We start from the raw sequence: 20,947 nt of genomic DNA on the forward strand, positions 1-20,947 counted from the left end.
TGCTGCAGGCTTCCCAGTCTTGGGGCCACACATGTGGCTGGGATGGCTCCTGGTGCTGTGGGTTGTGACGGAAAAGGTGAACTGCTTCCAGGATAGGTCCAGGACTCTTCCGCCCTAGTGGACAGCTCCTGCCTTCCCTTACAGACTATGGGATGGGTGTACATGTGAACTCGTTCCACCCCTCTGACCTTTATCCTGATTGGCTCCTGTGCAGTATATAAGCTGTGTGTAGTTCCTCAATAAAGGAGATCCTACTTTGACTCCTCTCCCTGGCGCATCTGATTGTCCTCTGGCCAAGGAGGGCTGGGTGCCAGTCGACCTTTACGTTTCTTGGCTCATCCTGGTTGGGGCATGCTTTCACCACTTCTCCCGCTGGTCAGGAGGAGATGGGGGGCTAAAAACCCCAACAAGTTTACATAAAAATGAATGAAATATCTGAAGTAACATATTCCTCAATGAGTAAGTAAATCCATATGAAATTTATAACTGCCTCTGTGCTAATCTATGAAAAAATGAAATGAAGTCAAAATCATCACAGAATTGAAAAATACTGAGAAATTTACTTTAAATTTTATATCAAGAATGAACTTGAAGCTGGGTGCAGTGGCAAATACCTGTAATCCCAGCAGCTTGGAAGGCTGAAGCAGGAGCATCACAAGTTCAAAGCCTCAGCAAGTTTGCAAGGCCCTAAGCAACTCAAGGAGACCCTGTAACTAGATAAATATAAAAAGGGCTGAAGATGTGCCTCAGTGGTTCAGTGTCCTGGATTCAATCCCCAGTATCCCAGTATCACCAAAATAAATAAGTAAATAAATAGACAGATAGATAGATAAATAAGTAAGGATTCACTTAAAAGCAGGGTATAAATTTCTAACATTTGAAACAACACCAAGTTAGCCTATTGATTGAAAATGTAAGTAGATGCATAAGTATAAATTCAAGAAACAGATCAGGATATACATATATATGTGTGTATACACACACACACACACACACACACATATATATATATATATATATATATATATATATATATATATATAAATTCATATGTCATAAAGGCAGCATGTAATAAAAGGTAAAATGATATATTACTTAATATTTACATGGAACAAATATATTTTTATTTAATCAAGTTTTTAATTTATGTTTTATGAATATGAAACTGCCAGCTTTTTTTTTGCCTCACAAATGAGATAAAGAGCTTACAGTAAACAATAGCAGGGATGGGAGTGTAGGTCCATAGTAGAATATGTGCTTAACATGTGTGAGTCCCTGAGGTTAGTCCACGGTAACAAAACAATAAATAAATAAAAACAGCAATTAATATATTGATAGAAAAATGGATAAAATATTTAGAAACTAAGAAATTAAGAACTTCTTAAGTCAAAACACAAACCATGTAAGAGAAGTGGGACAAATATATAAATATGTAAATTTGAAAATTTTCATAAGTCAAATATAGATGAGTGTATTTTATATTCATGTGAATGGTTGTGTGACAGATTTGATGTCTGCAGATATACAATTAAATTTGCTTTCTATTTTTTTTCAAATCACTTGTTCAATTTATATGATTATGTTTTATATTTCTGAATTACTTATAACTGTACCTACTGTTTATCCTGGAAAGGAAAACCTAGTTTTGACAACTGAAATCTCAGTGATTGTTACATCATTTTGTTGTAATTAATTTAAATTACTACTGGGCATCCACTCCACTGCTAGCACTATTCTTTCTCATAGAGTGGATTTTATAAAGTTCTAGGAAGAAAATTATGTTTTGGGAAATTACCCCTTTCAATACTGTGTACTGCAAATTTTATTGTTCTAATGAATATCTAGGAAAATTTATTCTAATTTTCATAATGTATTCCAGAAAATCCTCTATACTTTATTTATCTTATGACATTCATTCTAGATTCTTATGTTTATTATAATATTTCCTGTATCATTTGAATGATATTTTAGTATTGATAACTAAACATATTTAGCTAGTGAGCCCAAAATTCAACTCAAATTTTCAAAATTTACTCATATTTTAGAGCATAATTAAAATATGACAAAAATGTAAAGTAGTTTACATATTTTATGCATAAATAAATATAGTAAATTTAAATATCATTTTTCTTATATAAAATTTGTTGGAAGTCAGACTTTAAAATAAAAAATAAGGACAATATCTTCTTGAATTATTGATATATTTAATATTAACATTATTATTTTTGAAATAACAGTGTTACCAATGTCCACAGAAAGTTTTCTGTAATGAATATTAAACCCTTCCTTCTAGTACCACTATCCATGGAAGTAGTTCAAATATTTGTTTCATAAAATATGTATGGAAGTTTTAAAAACTAAGTCTTGAAAATAGAGTTACTTTAAGTCTTGTCACTATTTACATTGTAGTTAGACATGTTACTTTTTAAAAATTTTTTTGTAGAACAATTTCCTTATTATTCTTTTATACTAATAAGAACATTTAGCATGAACTTTACCTGCCCAACAAAATTGTAAGTGTGCATCACAGCATTGTCAACTAGGGAGAAAGTTCTACTGTATATCTCTGGAACACAGGAACATACATATTCATGTTGTATAACTGAAAAGTTATATCCACTGATAAGCAATTTCTCATTTTCTCCTACCCCAGCCCTATTAACTACCATTTACTCTTTGTAAGTTGTTATGTTACTTTGATGTGGTACTAGAAGGTATAATTGATTTAGCTTTAAACTTTATTGTATTATGTTCAACAAATTCATATAATCAATCTGTTGCCTATTTCCTGTTACATACTAATCCTTAGACTAGGAATGGACCATAGAAAATGTTTTCATGTTGCCACATTTCTGTGCTCCATCTGTGCTCTCAAAGCCCAGGTAATTGATCTCTATTTACAACACCCTTTACCATGGAGCCTGCCTTCTACTCTATTTCTCATGTTGATACTGATGATGGATTATTATCACTTTCACCATTATTATGTGCCATTGTATCTTAGACTAACTTTTGACATATTGTTTGACAGTTGCTTCCCTCTTAAATTTCTTCTCTATGTCTTCATATATTCACGTATAGTTGATTCTCCCTTAGTATTTGTCCTTCTATGGACAATTTTTAATTTTCTGTCTTGACTATCTATGTTTAATTAATATAATTGTTAACTATGTATATTTGAATACTTAATGTACCTTTTATCTTCTGAAACTTTTTTCTGGTTTTGGTATCAATTAACTAAAAATAACCAATATTCATAATTGACAAGATTATGTTTTCTTCTTTTTGTTACATTTATCACCAGTATTCCTAACTTTGTTACAATCATATCTGTGCATATTTTGTCTTCCTAAATTATAGAATTTTAACTTATCTCATTTTATTCCCTGTAGACTTAACTATTACAGTACAACTTCTGGCCATTATTTATATTTCTTTTGGCAAAGAAAATTATGTGGATTTTTGAAATCATATTCTTTGCAACTATATGATATATCTGATTTTTTCTGTCTTCTTGTATAGAGAAATATGTTCTAGTTATAGGATCCCTTGGTTATTTCAACCATCTTATTAAATAATGAATTTTAACACTCTTACTAGTATAGCAGTGTGCTAAATAGAATGCTTAATTCCACATATATACTTCCTTGAAGCTTAATACAGTGGTAACACTGTGGGCCATTATTGCTTTATTATAACTTAGTGTTCAAGGTGTCAACACTTCAAAGTGTTCTTTCTTTTTTCTTTTCTTTTTTTTTTTTTTATTTTAATGGTACCTGATTGAACCCAGGGCCTTGTGCACATGAGGCAAGCACTGTACCTACTGAGTTATATCTCCAGCCCATCAAAGTGTTCTTAATTTGGGCTTCCAGGTTATCAAAAAAAAATTTCATCATAAGAAATTGTTTTCCAAGGCAAGGAAATTCTTGTGACATAAATCAGCACATAATTTAAAATAGCATGCTACTGGAAGTTCCTAATTTTCATATCAGATCCATTTAACTCACTTCCCTACAGATTTAAAGATGCTTTTAGCATTATATAATTTCTGGAAACCACATTTCAACAAAATCTAGAGTTTGGTCCAGGATAGCTCTTATTATGAAATTCTTAATATTTCTGTGTTGTCAGAGCCAATGATTATTTTTCCCTTTTCCTCATCTTTATGGATTTACCCTGAATTTTATTTTAATCATTGTTGTTTTTTACAGTACTGGGGATTGAGCCTAGGGCCTCATAAATGTTAGGCAAGCACTCTGGTACTAAACTGTATCCACATTCCCCTCTCTTTTGTCTATTATTTTATACTAAGTTAACTAGACTTTTCTAGCTAAGTTACCTAGACTGGTCTCAGTTGTAATCCTCCTGCTTCAGCCTTCTGGGTATTTAAGATTATAGACTAATCCTACTGTGCCTAGCACATTTATTTATTTACTTATTTACAAACTTACTTTATTATAGAATGATTTGAGTAAATCCTCTTCAGGTCCTAGGGTTCAGGTAGTCCTTATTTCCCAGCTTTCTTAAAGAAAATTTCTCTACTTTGATTTATGCCCAAAGTGAGTCTTATACATCATCTGACATTCAAGCACTTTATCCTGGCAATCTTCTTAGAAGACACAAGGTATAAACACCAAAAACGTACCAAATATGGTGATAGATGACTGTCTGGGAATATTTATTCAGAAACCATAATGAGAGTTTGGGGCATCCTTCCCCCTTTGTTATATTTTTTACACAAACTGGGTTGTATTCCAGATAATTCTTTCATGAAGGGATTTTAAGATACTCTTGCAAGGATAGGCTTTGGGCTTGTTTATTTGTTGTTGTTTTATACTTTTATTCTGGTTTTGTTTTAATATTGATAAAAGTTACATTGTGCCAAAATGTCCATGTGTCCTAGAAATCCCCATAGCAAGAATAGAAATCTCTAGATATGTTTCATCATACTGCAAAGTGACACATATTGGCACTCCAAGATGTTCAAGTGGGTCTTCTGATTACAATTAACCTTATACTCCTGATGTTTCACAGTGTACTGCCCTCCTACATGTGTAAGCACTGTGTCAACGAAAGATCATTTGAATAGGATATCATGATTTTGTGGGGGAAAAATAAATCAAATAATTGCACAACAAATGGTTAACACAGAGAAGAAATTAATATTGTTTTATGAAATATAAAACAAGAGGTCATTATTTATTTTTGCATAGTAGTTGAAGAGCAAAAGTCACTAAAATTCATTCAGAGGATTCCATTTAATTATCCCAGCAACTTTATAAAGTGGGTATTATTATACCTATTAAAATATAAATAATCTGAGATTCATTAAATTTCCCAACTTCACAGAGCAGTTACCATTGAGAGAATTTGAACACAAATATGTCTTCAAATAAATGCATATTACTATACTGATGTGATTATTTTTGCTTCTCTTTATGTTGTTACATAGCTATTGCTGCTAGAAATTTTTCACAATTTTGTACTCTTTTTTGTAGTGGATTGAAAAAATATGGATACAGTATTTTCAGCTTTTCCTCGTGAAATAGACCTATGAATTGGTTCCAGGACATATTGCAGATACAGGTATCCATCAATGTTTAAATCTCTTAATTAAATGACATAGTACTTGCATATGACCTGGGTGCATAATCTTGCATGCTCTAAATAATCTCTAGATTACTCATAATACTAAATACAATGTAAATGCTATATCTATAATTGCTCCATAGTATTATTTAAGGAGTAATAATAAAAAATTCTATACATTTCAGTGTGGTTGTAATTTTCCCCATAATACCTCCCATTTGTGATTTTTTAAATTCCAGGATGCAAAGCTAATGGAGCAAGAGAGTTGATTATAATCCTTTTCTTCATCCTTGTGACTTGAGAACTGTCTACTGAAAATTTTTAAAAAACACATTGTTGGAATAAATTGAGGAAGACACAAATATAAAAAAAATAATTCTGTGTTCATGGAATGAAAGGAAGCATTAATAATGCTTAAATGCCCTTACTAACACAAAGCTAACACCTAGATTTAATGCAAGCCCCATTAAAATTCCAATGTTGTTTCTAACAGAAATAGAAAAAAACAATCCTCAAGTTTATATGTAAATATCAGAGGAGAAGAAATGTCTCTGAAGAAGAATCCAAGAGTTCCCAGAGAGAACAGAAAACTCCACTCAGGACCAGTGGGCTTCTTGGCATACATAACAGAAAAGAATTTCAACATGCAACAGTCAGAGGCATAGACAGAGTTTTATTGAGGAAAGTAGATAACATATTCAAGGGAGAATGAGGGAAATCTCAAGATAGAATGCCTTTGGAGGTAAAGCAAAGGAATAACAACTCAAAGGAAAATGCAGGTCATCTTGAGAGTGAAAAACATGATTTGGGGCTTCCTAGCTGTTCTTTTAAAGTAAACTTGGTGCAGGTTGGATTTGAAAAGTTACATAAGAATGATAGCAGTCTATTAATGTCAAGACAGTTTCTAGTGGTATTGTCAGACTCAGAATCCTCAGGCCAATATCGTCTTCATTATCTGATCAATAAATAGCTGTGGAAAGTTCCCTAAATTATAGGCTCCTCAAGATATCATATCTCACCCAGCTTGGTGATGCACACCTATAATCCAAGGGGCTCAGAAGGAGGAAAGAGAGGCTTGAAGAAGAATCCAAGAGACAGGGGCTTCTCAGACAGGAGGAAGGCAGATTTGAAGCCAACCTCAGCAACATAGTGAGGCAGTAAGCAACTTAGTGAGACCCAACCGCCCCCCCCCAAAAAAAAAAAGAATAAAAAATAATAAAGGACTGGGGTTGTGTCTCAGTGGTTAAGTGCCTGGGTTCGATCCCTGATACCAAAACAAAAAAACAAACACCCAATAAATAGATTAAAGAAATCTCTCTTTCTTTATTTATTGGGTGGGTGAGGAGCCCATTAATGAACAGTGCACAAATAGATTTACAGACTTCCCAGGAATTTGGTGCAAGTGAAACTGGTTTAGGGAGAAACAGGCCTGGAAAACTATGTGAAAATTCTGAATTAAAATATTTCTTCATGTCCTTTATGTCTCCTTTCTACGAATTATTTCTTCTATTGTACCTTAGAACCACAAATGATATATTATACCTAAAACAGTCTCAAATAAAAACAACAAACCTAGAAGCATCACACTACCTGATTTCAAAATAATTGCAAAATTGTAGTAATCTAATCAATATGGTGCTGGCATTAAAAACTCGATACATAGACCAGTAAGCAGAATAGAAAACACAAAAATAAATCTACACATTTATGGTCAGTGAACTTATAAAAATATTTTTAGTTGTATATAGACACAATACCTTCACTTATTTATTTATGTGGTGCTGAGAATCAAATCCAGAGCCTAACACGTGCTATGCCAGTGCTCTACCACCAAGCTACAACCCCAGCACTGGTCAATGCACTTTTGACAAAGGAATCAAGAATGCACAAATAGAAAAGGACAGTCTTTTCTATAAATGATACTGAGAAAGCTGGATATTTACATTTGAAAAATGAAATTAGATTCTCATCTCCCAGCATACATAAACTCAAATGGGTAAATAAACATATAGCCTAAAAACTATAAGTTTCTAAAACTGCTAGAAGCAAAAATAGGGCAAATGTTCCCTGGTATTGGTCTGGGCAATGATGTGTTCATGTGTGTCTTTGTGTTTGTATAAAAAACCTAAAATAAAGGCCATTAATCAAAAATAGAAAAATGGAATTATATCAAAATAAAAATTTCTGGGGCTGGGAATGTGGCTCAAGCTGTAGTGTGCTCACCTGGCATGCATGGGGCGCTGGGTTCGATCCTCAGCACCACATAAAAAAAGTAAAATAAAGATGTTGTGTACAGTGAAAATTTTAAAATAAATATTAAAAAAAATTCTGTCTCTCCCCCCTCTCTAAAAAAAATAAAGATTTCTGCACAACAAAGAAAAATTATCAACAAAATAAAAGATACAATCTACAAAATTGGAGTGAATATTTGCAAAATTATACAACTGATTAGGGGTTACTATCCAAAATATAAAAAGGAATTCACATAGCTCAATATCAAGAAAACAACCAGATTTAAAAATTGGCAATGGATCTAAAATAAATATCTAAAAGAAAACAAAAAAATGACTCAAGTAATGAATAAATGCATGTCATCACTAATCATATAAAATGTGGATTAAAACCACATTGAGAAATCACTTAACATGTGAGAACACTGTTATCAAAAAGACAAGTGCTGCTGGGCACTGTGTCACATGCCTGTAATCCCAGCATCTTCCAAGATTAAGGCAGGAGGATCATGAGTTCAAAGCCAGCCTCAGTAATGGCGAGGGGCTAAGAAACTTAGTGAGAAACTGTCTCTAAAAAAAATACAAATACGGTTGGAGATGTGGCTCAGTGGTCAAGTACCCTCTACCCCCACCCCCGCAAAAAAAAAAAAAAAGAAGACAACTGCTTCAGGGATATGGACTAAAGAGAGTCCTTTTTAATTTAAATATAGTTGACACATTTTGGACATGAAATAACTATAGTGGTTTTGAAACAAGGAAGGAATGAGTGCTCATTGAAAACCAACATTTCATATCTCATTTTATCAGTATTTCTTAAGAGATCTTTTACTGCCATGGTTGAATATATTCCTATTTAATTTACTATGTTTTGTTCTATTGTAAAAGATACTACTTTCTTGAGATTTCAGATACTTGGTAATGTAGAGAAATGGTACTGATTTTTGTATGTTGATTTTATATTTTGCAACTTGACTGAGTTTATTAGGTCTTACAGGTTTTCTTTTATTATTTTTTGGTGGTCTTTAGTAATTTCTACATATACTATCATGTTGTCTACAAATAGAAAAAAATTATAGGAGATGTCAAATAATCAACTGTTTCTCACTTTTAATTTAGAGCATTAAGTGAAAGTCCCTTTCTATTTATTGACAGTTTTATCAATTCTTATTTTATTCTCTTAATTTCTTAAAATATATATCAGAAATTTTTATATTAGTGATTTTATCTGGCACTTATATTTCATTGTTATCTCCTGCTCTGTCAAAAAGATAAATGACTTGATTACTGAAGTTTATTTAATTTTTTTAGTTATTAACATATGGTTTGATAGCACAAAACTACAAAAACATATTTATAAAAGCTTTCAGCTTATTTTCCCTAAAATATTTTTTCTTTATTTTTGATGGAATTTCATAACTTATATGGAGGATCTTGTAGATGCCAAAATTCACAGTTTAGTCAAAAGATACTAAATTATGATATTTAGGTGTTACATGATTCCTCTTATTGTCTTTAATTTCAGACTCACAAGAGGATTTTGAAAAATTCAAAATAAATTAAAATAAAAATTTTAAAGAAAGCTAAGCATTTATGCATAAGTTTACCAATATATGTGGTAAAACATATATTACAAAAGTGACAAGTATAATCATTTAACTCAAAATGTTAATTTAATAAAAGTTTCTATTATAGTAATTTTAAAACTTAGATATTAAACAGCACCTTGTAAAATTAATACCAAGGGTTCCAAGGAGGTCCCCAAAAGGGGGTCTTTAACTGAGAATGCTGGAGTCCTTGACAAATTTCTCAGAAAAGAATTTCAAGACAAAAGCAAGAACAGAGATTTATTCCGGAAAGCAAGAAGTACACATTCAAGGGAGAAGGTGAGCTATATTGAGAATAAAATGTACTTTGAGGGTCTTGGGCTCTCCTTTTAGAGGAAACTTTATAAAGGGTAGGCTTGGAAGATATTTGGAGATGACATCAGTCTTGTGATCACAAATAGATTATAGTGGTATAGTTGTTCTCAGGATCTTTGACAATGCCTCCATTATCTAATTCACTTTTGGAGTGTACCCTTATATTAGAGGTTTCTTAAAATATTATACCACCTTTTTTTATCTCTTCTAAAAATATATGTTAGTATATTACATTAGAGCATTTTTTATAAGTCACTTAATATCCAGTAATGAAGTTTTTGAGTGAATTTTGATAACTTTAAGATATATAAATTTCCCAGAAATTTAGGAAATGACATCCTGGGAGGAATACTGGCTTGTGGATAAAAGGTATGAGGAATTTTTAGCACAAGGCTTTGAGATTAAAGTTATAATCTCCTTTTCTTTTCTTTTGTCTCCCTTCCACCTATATCTTATTTCTTCCATCCTATCTCAATACCAGCTTATATGCAGTTGTTTGTATTGATGTCAGCATTATCTAATCAAATGATCTGGCTGTCAGTTGCTGGAAGTGACCAAAATTCAGGAGATAAGAGTTGGTGGAAATAAATCAGGATCATTCAAAACTTTTTCTAAAGCATATAAATGGGCTAGAACCTCAAAGTTCTATCTTGGAGGACTTAACGATGGGAAGGGATTTATAAGAAGGAAAGGAGGCAGTGAGGCTAAAGATTGGGCAGTGTCTTCATCAGTTAAGATAACTGCCTTCTTTAGAACATGCAACAAAGCAATGGACTTATATCTCCTAAAGCTAGTTTCTGAGAAAAGAGTATTACAAAGGCCACCTGGGTTCTGTGAATCTAAAGACTGAACATACATACTGTAGGTAGGAATTCTCATCAGCCAAATAATTAGGGAGAAAAAGGGCAAAAGGGAAGAGTGGTGAGAAAAAAAAAATCAAAGGATCCCCTGTTAGGTCAATATAAATTATTGACACTGATTAATCAGTCCCTAAATAGATCAGGCTTGGTTAGAGACCTTTAAAGACAGACTTAGAGTGCTTTTCTTACTTAAGCTTTTATTAGTTTATTTTAAACCCTTTACTGAATTCATTGTAAAATGTCCATTTATTTTTTGTCTGATCGACTTTTGTCCTTTTTTTCAGATATGCAAAGAACATTACCTAAAAGATGTTTTCCATTTTTAAAGTTCTTTCAACCTTTAAATATAGATTGCCTATAAAAATGATAACAGGAAGTCAGTCTATCATGGATTTTCTTACTTTAAAAGCAATTGACATATTTGGAAAGAAAGAACCATAATGGTTATGAAACAGGTAGTCACTACTCGGTGAAAACCAGCACTTCAGATTTTCTTTTATAAACAGCCTTCTGTTTCCAAGACTGAAATCCACACTTCTGGTGTTGTTTGCTGGGAAATAGCTCTAGTAGCTTTAATGCTTCTGAGGCTTAGCTTTGTTTCAAGGAGTCAGAACATGGAAGTAAAGCGCGCGCGCGCGCGCGCGCGCGCACACACACACACACACACACACACACACACACATACACACATATACATGGAACTCTCTCTTCATGTCACTTGGTCTTCACTTTCTTAAATGGATTCAGGCATCCCCATTGCCCAGACTGTTGAATAAGACTGCAGAGAAACTGGCCCTTACAAAGGTCCTACTCCTCTACACTAACACAATGTATCTCTGAGGCAAAATAAAGAGGAACATAACCTGGAGTAATGCTTATAATCCTAGCTACTGTTAAGGATGAGGCAGGAAGATGACAAATTTGAGTCCAGCCTAGACTAGTTTAGTAAGACCTTGTCTCAAAATAAAATTTTATGAAAGGTCTTACACTACAGCTTAGTGGTAGAGTGCTTGTCCAGCATGAACAAGGGCCTGGCTATAGGGGGAAAAAAAAAAGGGGGTAAGTGGTGTGGAGTGGTGATAATAAATATGAACAACACTGATTGTGGAGAGCGGTGATCTAAATCATGGTTTGTCTGACTCTTTACAGCTGCCTTTGCTCTGGGAGCTGCCTGTGAAAACGTACAAATCAAAATGCCCCAGTTGCTATGGTAATACTGGCTAGGGGTGGCTACCTGGAAAGGCTCAGCTCTATCAGTAGAGGACTTGAGTTCAGCATCTTCTCTCAGGGATAGGGAATTCTGAACAAAACAAGAAGACCCTAATGTCTTGTCAGTCCTGCATTCTTCAGATTGCCTGCTTTGCTGAAACTTTTCCACGAATAACCTTTTGATGAAACCTATGTAATATACTTGCTGAGCTAGCTAGCTCTGGTGTCAGTCATTGGTCTATGGTATACTAGTGAGTCAGCCACCTTCATCAGAGATGAAGAACATCTGGGTAAGGGACCCAGTCAATTAGCCAACAACTTCTTGAGGTTATAAGGCAGCTTCCCTCAGCCACAGGGGGTCCTTCTTTGACACTGGCCTCTGTAGAAACTGAAATTCAAAATTCACATGGTCCACTTCTTTTGAAAATGAATGAGTCTAGTCATCACCATATCCTCCTGAACAATTATAAGACTCTATTTGTTCCTCCTGGTGGCCCATGAATTTCTAAGACAATGTTTTTTATTTGCTCTGCCAGAAATTGAGCCAAACATGCTCAGTGTTCCTTTTTTCTCCCTCCCTTGTCTTTCTCTCTCATTCTTTCTGTATTTATGTATTTATTTCTTTATGTTACACTATTCATTAAACTCTTCAGAAATTCACACTGGGATCCTCCCATTGGACCAGAGTCTGACTCAACCCTGGGACTGGGGTAGGTGGGAATGCTGGTCAGAGAAGGACACAGGCTTAGATTCTCCCATGGGCTCATGTTCCAATCCAGCCAGCAGAAATGCCCATGATTTTGCTTCCAAAGCCAATGGGCTGTGAAAGAAACTCTGGGAAAAGTGCCAGAAGAGGCTGGGGAGAATAAGATTGCAGTGCTCGCTTTATGTGACTTTCTGGTGGCAAACTGCTCTCAGGTGATAATATAGGCAGATGTTGCACTTCTGGGTTCCCACAACAGGCCTATTGCTGCCCTTACAGATTGCATGGGAATGCAGCTTATTTCCTCAATAAGTGGAGGGGTAATAATCCACTGGCACTTCTTTTAATATAAATACAAAAATACCATCCTTCACATGGAACAGGGCCACTGGCATTGCCTCCTCAGTAAAAAAGGCAGCCAAGTATAATTCTCACGGGAGTAATGCCTGGAAGCTTCCCGGTCATAGTGCTGGGAACAGTCACTCCACTACAAATCAGCCTCACAGGATCTGTAGTCTGCTGTAACCTAGGCTTCCTCCTCAAGCCCTTGGCTACAGCAGAAGCTCACACAGTGGAACTCCATTTCTGGTGAATAATATCATCACCACAGGCAAAGGAGCATGAGTGGAGAGGGGCCCTTTGAAATTTGTTAGTGAATATTTTTCCAATAAATGTTTCCAAGTTTCCTTGGGTCGTACACATTTAAACTTTTAAGTTTAAATGGAATATAAAACTTTGTTTAAAAGATGGAAAAATAGCATTAAAATTATGTATATTGTTAAAATGTTTCCACATTTTAATGTGCCTTGAGTTTAAAAAAATCAGAGTAATAGAATCTAAAACAAATAAGAATTGGGTGAGGGGCAATATTTTGTGATTTTTTTTAAATCTAGTGCAATTAAAATAATTGCAAAGCTTATACTGGAAAACTGTCATTTATAATCAAAGCAAACTCAATTTTAATGGTAGCCCAGTGGCAAGATCCCTATAATAGAAACTACAGTTTCACAAATGTCTTCCTGCTGCTCTCACCATTTGGAATGATTACTTTCTGATTTGTATTTAAAACTAATAGAAACATGCTTTTCAAAGGCTTTCTACTAAATGGCTTTCATTTTAAAATGTAAAGAGCTTTCTATTATTTGGAAAGACAGAGTAGTCTTTTTTTTCATGTCAATAACCAACTCCCTGACAGATATCAAGATAATGGTATCAGTTCATATCCTTTCTCCAATCTTCTTGCTATAGAAATAGTGATTTTCAAAGGCACACTTTAACTAAAAATTTTACCAACTTTCCTGTAATTTAGTACTGAGCTGTACTTTCAAATAATCATTCTGCTACTACATATACAGTACGTAAGCTGCTTCACTTCTTTAACTGTTCTAAATGAGAGGTCAGTATATGAGATCCTTCTCATTTAAAATATTCAAACTTTGTATTCTGTTAGAAAAGTGTAAAACATTCAAATCCCGTTACATTTGGGAAGGATGGCTCATACTACTACTATAAAAACAAGAGGAACTCAACATTTGAATGATGGGGCTTTTTCTGATAAGCAGTTTTTACTCAAGTGATGACGATCATTTTTTAATGAGTATTTTTTAGTGATTAGTATGGTAAATTGGTAGGAACTATATGTCCTGTGGATAATACTTACTGATATTTAATTTTTAAGCAACCTAATATGTGGCTCTACATTTATTTTTCATATTAAAGCTTCTAGGACTTAATTCTAGGACTTAAAAGAGGCTTCATGCAGTGTTTGGTTAACTTGCCCTTCTGCTACATGAAGAGGAAACAAGAAAGACTCTCATCAAATCAAATACCGGCACTATAATCTTGGACTATGAAGCCTCCAGAAATAATTTCTGTTGTATAAATTACCCAATATCAGGTATTTTGTTCTGGCAGCACAAATACACAAAGACAAAAATAGATTAATAAATAGGACTATGGATAAATAGCATCTAAAGTTGTACATTCTCTATGGTGAGGTAGTTAAGACAATTTGATGAGGGAGAAAATAGTGGAATAGTATGAAGATTTAGTTATAATAAATTATGAAAATCTTTGACTTGTTCATTGCTATGCATAAAATCATGCAGTTTTCCAGTGATATGCATTATCTAGTTAATCAAAAGGAAAAAGGCTCTCAATTACATGAGCAGTTTAAATTGTAGAGGCAAGGAAAATAATTACTCATATGGAAAAATATTTAAATGTATTTTTTGAAGAGACATAGTATTATTTCCAACTATTAAGATAGCAATGAAATGGGTTTATATTACTTTTATAATGTAACTTATTATATTTTCAGGTAAAACTACCTAACAGGATCTTTGGTTGCATGGAAGTAATGATTTGACCTAAGTTGCATTACTCAAAACAAATAAAATGATACAGTTTATTAAAAGGAAGAATGCACATTTAAAATTCAAGGTTAATTAAAGATCATTCATTAATGTAGTATTCAGGTGTAATACTGATGTCTGGAAAAATTTTACACAAGAATATTAAATAATACATTAATAATGAATAGAGAAGAAAGAATATAATGTGGCTTTTAAAAAATTGTGAATAGATATAATATGAAAGCTTTTCTCACATGAATTAGAATTTTAAATCATTAAATATACATAGAAATGTTCAATTTCTATTCAGCTGAACAATTTGTACCTATGGATTCATCCATAAGAATTCTCACAATACATATTGCATGTGCTCCTTTGAGTTATTTTTGTTGTCTAAATTCTTTAGTTTAACAAATTAAGCAAATGTAGTACTGCACTTTTCAGGTGTATAAAAAAACTACTGTAGCTACCTCCTAGATTAAGAATATTCAATTGTGGACTAATTTTGCTGAGTTCAGCATCACTGCATTTTATATTCTTGCATAAGATATTTTTTTTAAAAAAATAGCAAACAAGTATAGAACTATAGGCTGAGTATCATTATTTCAGGATTATATAATTTTCCTTTTATCAGAGAATTTGTTTCAGGATAAGAGCAAGAAATTTTATGCAATAGAAAACAAAAGAAAATCTGCAAATATAGTATATGTGATAAGTACACTCCAGAGTATTTTGCATACATTAATTTATATAATATTGAACAGAATTCTTTTGGACAGGAATTATTATCTTTTTCATTCTATAAATGAGAAAGTCAAACTTAGGATTTAAATTATTTGTTCAGGCTCTTCAATTTATAATTTACAGATGTACCTAGTCAAACTGGCTCCAGTGTCGACGCCAAAATACCACAAAATGTGTCTCTGAAAGATCCTGCTATAATTTGAAAAATTATAATTCATGCTGAAATTTAATCCTCTTCATAATTCACATGTCACCAATGTGATATATTATGAGAGAGAGCATTTCAGACATAATTAAAACATGGAGCTCCTCTCTCATTAATGGGATTAAGGCCATTGTAAAAGAGGCTTCATGCAGTGTTTGGTTAACTTGACCTTCTGCTACATGAAGAGGAAACAAAAAGACTCTCATCAAATCAAATACTGGCACTATAATCTTGGACTATGCAGCCTCCAGAACTGTAAGAAATTATTTCTATTGTATAAATTACCCAATATCAGGTATTTTGTTATGGCAGCACAAATACACAAAAACAAAATAGATTAATGAGTATATAAATGAGGGAGGCTACACTCTTAGAAGCTTGGACCCAGAACATCAGAATTATTATGAAAGGATAGATGATACATTTTAAGCATATTTTAAACACAGAATAATTGCAAATTGGATGCATATAAAGTCTTATATAGGTGGCATGTGGTTGGAGTAAAAAAGTAAAATTAGGACATGTTGATGTGTAATTAAAAAAATTTTAAGACTCCCAAATTTTGGCAATAAGTGGTCAAAAATATAATTTAAAAATTAGGTCTAGTGTATCAATATCAACAAGGTCCTGATGAACAAAGATACAACAATTTGAGAATCAGTATGGATAGTAATTTTAGTTAAGCTATTTATATATTTAAATTCAAGAATTAACACCGATTAAAAAAATCAACTGTCTAATCAATAATTTGAAAATCTTGAAAGAAAAAAGATAAGAATCAAAGATTTATTTTTAATGTATTTTTATAGATTTTATTTCATCATACTAAATATTAGTAAATCAGTTTTTTATATAGAACTATTATAAATATAAATTGGGATGGTAAATGGAATTATGAATACTACTTAACAACCACAGTGAAATGATGGTTTTAACCAATCATTACCGATGTTTGCAAAAATAGCCAATAAAACATTGTATACCTTTTTATAGAAAAACAACATGAATAAGTTTTGCTAAGAAACTTAGAACAGAATCTTCAGAAGTCTCCCTGCTATACTGACTAATCCACAGAAATGTAAGAATCAATAGAGTATGTAAAATTATATCATCAATATCCATAGTAAGGGAAACTATAGACCAAGAATAAGTCAAGCAGCATAGTCACTACAACTATAAATGAATGAAAAGTGTAAAACAAAGAAAGGACAGGCACATAGATTACTGCTGTATCAATAATTAAAATATGTCAATGTTTAAAATTTGATTGAAAATCTTTTTTTTTTAAATAATTAAACAAAAATTCAGTTCATTTGGGGGGGCAACTAAAATAAATGAACATTTTGAAAAGTCAACATTAAAAAGAATAAAAACCACTGAATTTTCATCCTACAAATCATTCTGTTTTGTTCTTTTCATTCTAAGAATGTTATCTTTTTCAGAGAACAACAGCTAGCTGGTCCAACTCATGCTTAAGACATATCCATAGTCAATCAGCCTAGTCTAAATCCTCTTATATTAAATATAAACATTTTCCTAGTACTGCTTTTAAGTCACATCCCATTTATCTGACTCCTTAAGAACTGCATGGGCTTGTTTTTAAATATTTTAAACACCTGTAATAAACTACAAAATTTGTTAAGAGTAGAGGCACTCTGGTTAATGGTCAAACTCGTATGGCCAGAGGAAAAGTAAGCATTATTGAATATGAATACAATCCTTACCAACACAAAATTGAACCATTTCTCAATTAAAAAGCTAATCCAAAAAGGTCTCATTCTGTAAAGACTTATCATTTCTAAATCACAGTGAAAGGAACTTGAGTAATTCACCAATTTTGTTTTCTACTATGTGCCTTAAAAATACCCTACTAAAAACTGATATCAGACACAACAGAATGACATTTGCACAAAATGTAATATTGTAGCAACAGTACTGAGGTTGATTGTTACAGACTATTAAACTCTGTGTATCAAATGGTTGTATCTTAGTTATTTATACAGAACATTGGTCCAATAACATAAAAATAGAGAACACCATCTGGAAATTTCTCTCATTCAATGTTCAGAGATAAAAGGGTTAACTATTCTTTCCATTATTTTTTGCAGATAAGTCCTTGTTCACACTGAAGTCTGATGGCAATTAAATTCTGGCATTTTTCCAAGCTACTGTATGAAAAGGATGCTGAAGGCCATCACTACACAGCATACTGCAACATAAGGACTCTTTCGTTCACCAATTCTGGCACACTTCCAAAATATTCCCAATAGTCCAGTTTTATTTCTGTCCAGGAGGCTGGGTGCCAAGGACTGGATATAAGCACAGGTACATATAAGCAGCAAGATTACAGTCAATAGACTCTGAAAATTGAAAATGGCAGACATAGTGAGGCCAGCGATGCCCCAGCCACATCACCCTTCCGGGCCCAAGGCGGAAGACTGAAAATCTTAAACTAAGTCCATTCATGAAATGATTTGGGAAAACATTAACACTAATTGATATTCAGGGTTTTTTAAGTTGTCAAAATTTTCAAGTTGGAAAATGTTTTTATGGCAATGTTTTTTGAGTACATGCCAAAATAGCTATGGTGAAGAAACATGTTGTGAAAGATTATCTTGGAAATAATACTAGAGAAGGTCAGAATGGAATAGGGACTATAAATTGATAATACTTTAAGATGGGTTATGAGAATTTGTTATTTGATTCTTTCTTTTGTATTTTTAGTATTTTATAAAATAAAAAAATAAAGATGAATCTAAGTTGAAAAACAGCTCTAAAACTTCTAAATGTAACAACTTCACAAAGACTCAATTGTTTTATTCTGCATATTGATGATAACTATATATAGAGTACGAAAGAGAAATTTAAATATAATTCAAGGAAATATAAATAAATAAAAGTTAATGTTATTGGTTTGTCTTTGAAGAAGCACTTTTTTTCTGACTTTGTACAATTTCTGGTAGGTTTTGGACTAAATTTTACAATGGCATCTAAAGGTGAGGAACCTATTTATTTTGTACTATATGAGTATGATTGTTAGATTTTTCCTATAATCCACTTGGTTATTTTAAAAAATTCCCAAGAATACAAGCTTAAGTCTCTTCCTTTTTTAATATTTATTTTTTAGTTTTAGGTGGACACAATATCTTTATTTTATTTTTATGTGTTGCTGAGAATCTAACCCAGTGCCTCACGCATGCTAGGTGAGCGCACTACCACTTGAGCCACATCCTCAGCCCTTAAGTCTCTTCTTTTTAAAAATAACTTATAAATTTATGTGTAGTGACAAAGCTTTAAACATGGTAAGAAATATAAAGTCCTGTGCTTCTAATGAAAATGATTTCGCAACAGCTTTATTGTGTCCGCATTGCCAGTTTTCCATTTTCTGCTCATGAACTCTCTAAATAAGTTTTTAAAACACATATCTGATTGTACTATATTTCTATCTTAAAATTTTCATTTTTCTCAGGTAGGTATAGATTATTTCTTGCATATTGTTACCCATTTCCTTATATTTCATAGATAATTTATTTTCATTCTTTATCTTTCAATTTAAGTGTTATGAGAAGCCAGGGATGTGTTAATTCTTTTTGATATAAATCTACATAAATGTCTATGAGTGCTCCATGCTACCCATCACATTTTTAGCAAGCAGTGTTCTTCAGTAATCTTACATGCATATAACAACGTATGTTGTGACTATCATGGTGTTTAGAACTCAGTAATGTAGAACTGCAGGGAACACACACTAAATTTAAGGTTTTTTCAATAGTACTTTGATTTTTTCACATTAAATATAACACATATTTCTTGAATTGAGTAATATCTATCAGTGAACTGTTGACATAAACAACCAAACATTTTGATTTTATAGATAGGTTCACTTAATTTTGACTTTCAATTTGAGTTGTCACATTTATCTTTCAGAAATAATTAAAAGGATTACACTTTTTTTAGCTCAGGAAATGTTGCTAAGTAACTGCATTAAGTGCTATTGTTAATGGTCATTTCCATGTATATATCAGGTTTCAAATCGGCAACTAGCTAAAAAACAAGAAATGATTCTTGTTAAAATAGAATGAGATTTAAATTTATATTAGAGGTTCCTGAAAATGATGTTAATTAATTTGAATCTAATAGGACTGATAAAATATACGATTTCATAAGATTATTTACTTTGTTGAAGATTACTAACAGTCCCAAAGTCATCATTCAAGAATATTGATCATACTGTGCAGCTCATATGTTACTGGCTGGTATACCAAAAAAAAATAGTACACCAAACTCTTATTACGGATACCAGAAAGTTTAGCAGCATCCAACAAATTGTTTTCACTGAACAAAGCTCCATTTTTTATTTGGAATCGTATTTGGAACTGATGCCTATCATCAACTGATTCAAAATACCCTGCTCAGCCAACTACAGAACACTGATGCCACCAAGGAAAGACAAATGCCGGATTGGATACAGATACACATTGGATATAGATAAAGGTACATAGAGTGGCAACATATAATTTTCCAAATAGTAAAATCATTATTATCACACAAATGTAAAATGAACATGTACTAAAAACTGTGATACAGTATTCAATAAGGGAGACTCATAACTTAAATTGATGAATTAGATTTTGAACTAGGTAACATCTCATATACAAGCATTGGTATTATATTTTCTCCTGTGCAAATAAATATACATCTTTGTCAGTCTAAAATCAAAATTTCACATGTGATGTCATTAAATCTGACACTTTAACCTGCAGTAAAGAGAGAAATTAAATTGTTTTCTCTAGACAATATTCTAGAATATATATATATATATATTATATTCGCAAAACATGAGATTTCACACAGAAGTTAGAAAATTCTTTGCTCAAAATTTCAAATTTACATCTTTTATTGATTGTGAATTTGTTGATTATCAGGACAATCTCATGTTTTGTGAATTTTTTTATCCTCATTTATTCTACTTCAAAGACAAAAATGAATGATTTTATTTTTACCTCTCAAGTCATTTTCAACTATTTTAAATTATTTCTCTGATATTTGTGTCAGTAACTACGATTTTTTGATTATTTTCTTTCCTTGTTAAGATTCCATTGATTTGCTCTGCATACTTCTCCTTTTGTTTTG

The 20,947-nt window shown here is 32.4% G+C and overlaps 1 pseudogene; it reads right to left on the minus strand.

Moving 5' to 3' along the window:
* Window positions 1–17,712: 17,712 nt before the first annotated feature.
* LOC114094917 (protein kish-A pseudogene) lies at window positions 17,713–18,239 on the minus strand (annotated as a pseudogene).
* Between the last annotated feature and the right edge of the window lie 2,708 nt (window positions 18,240–20,947).

The sequence above is a fragment of the Marmota flaviventris genome, chromosome 4 (assembly GCF_047511675.1).
Source record: "Marmota flaviventris isolate mMarFla1 chromosome 4, mMarFla1.hap1, whole genome shotgun sequence".
In the NCBI taxonomy this organism is placed as follows: domain Eukaryota; kingdom Metazoa; phylum Chordata; class Mammalia; order Rodentia; family Sciuridae; genus Marmota; species Marmota flaviventris.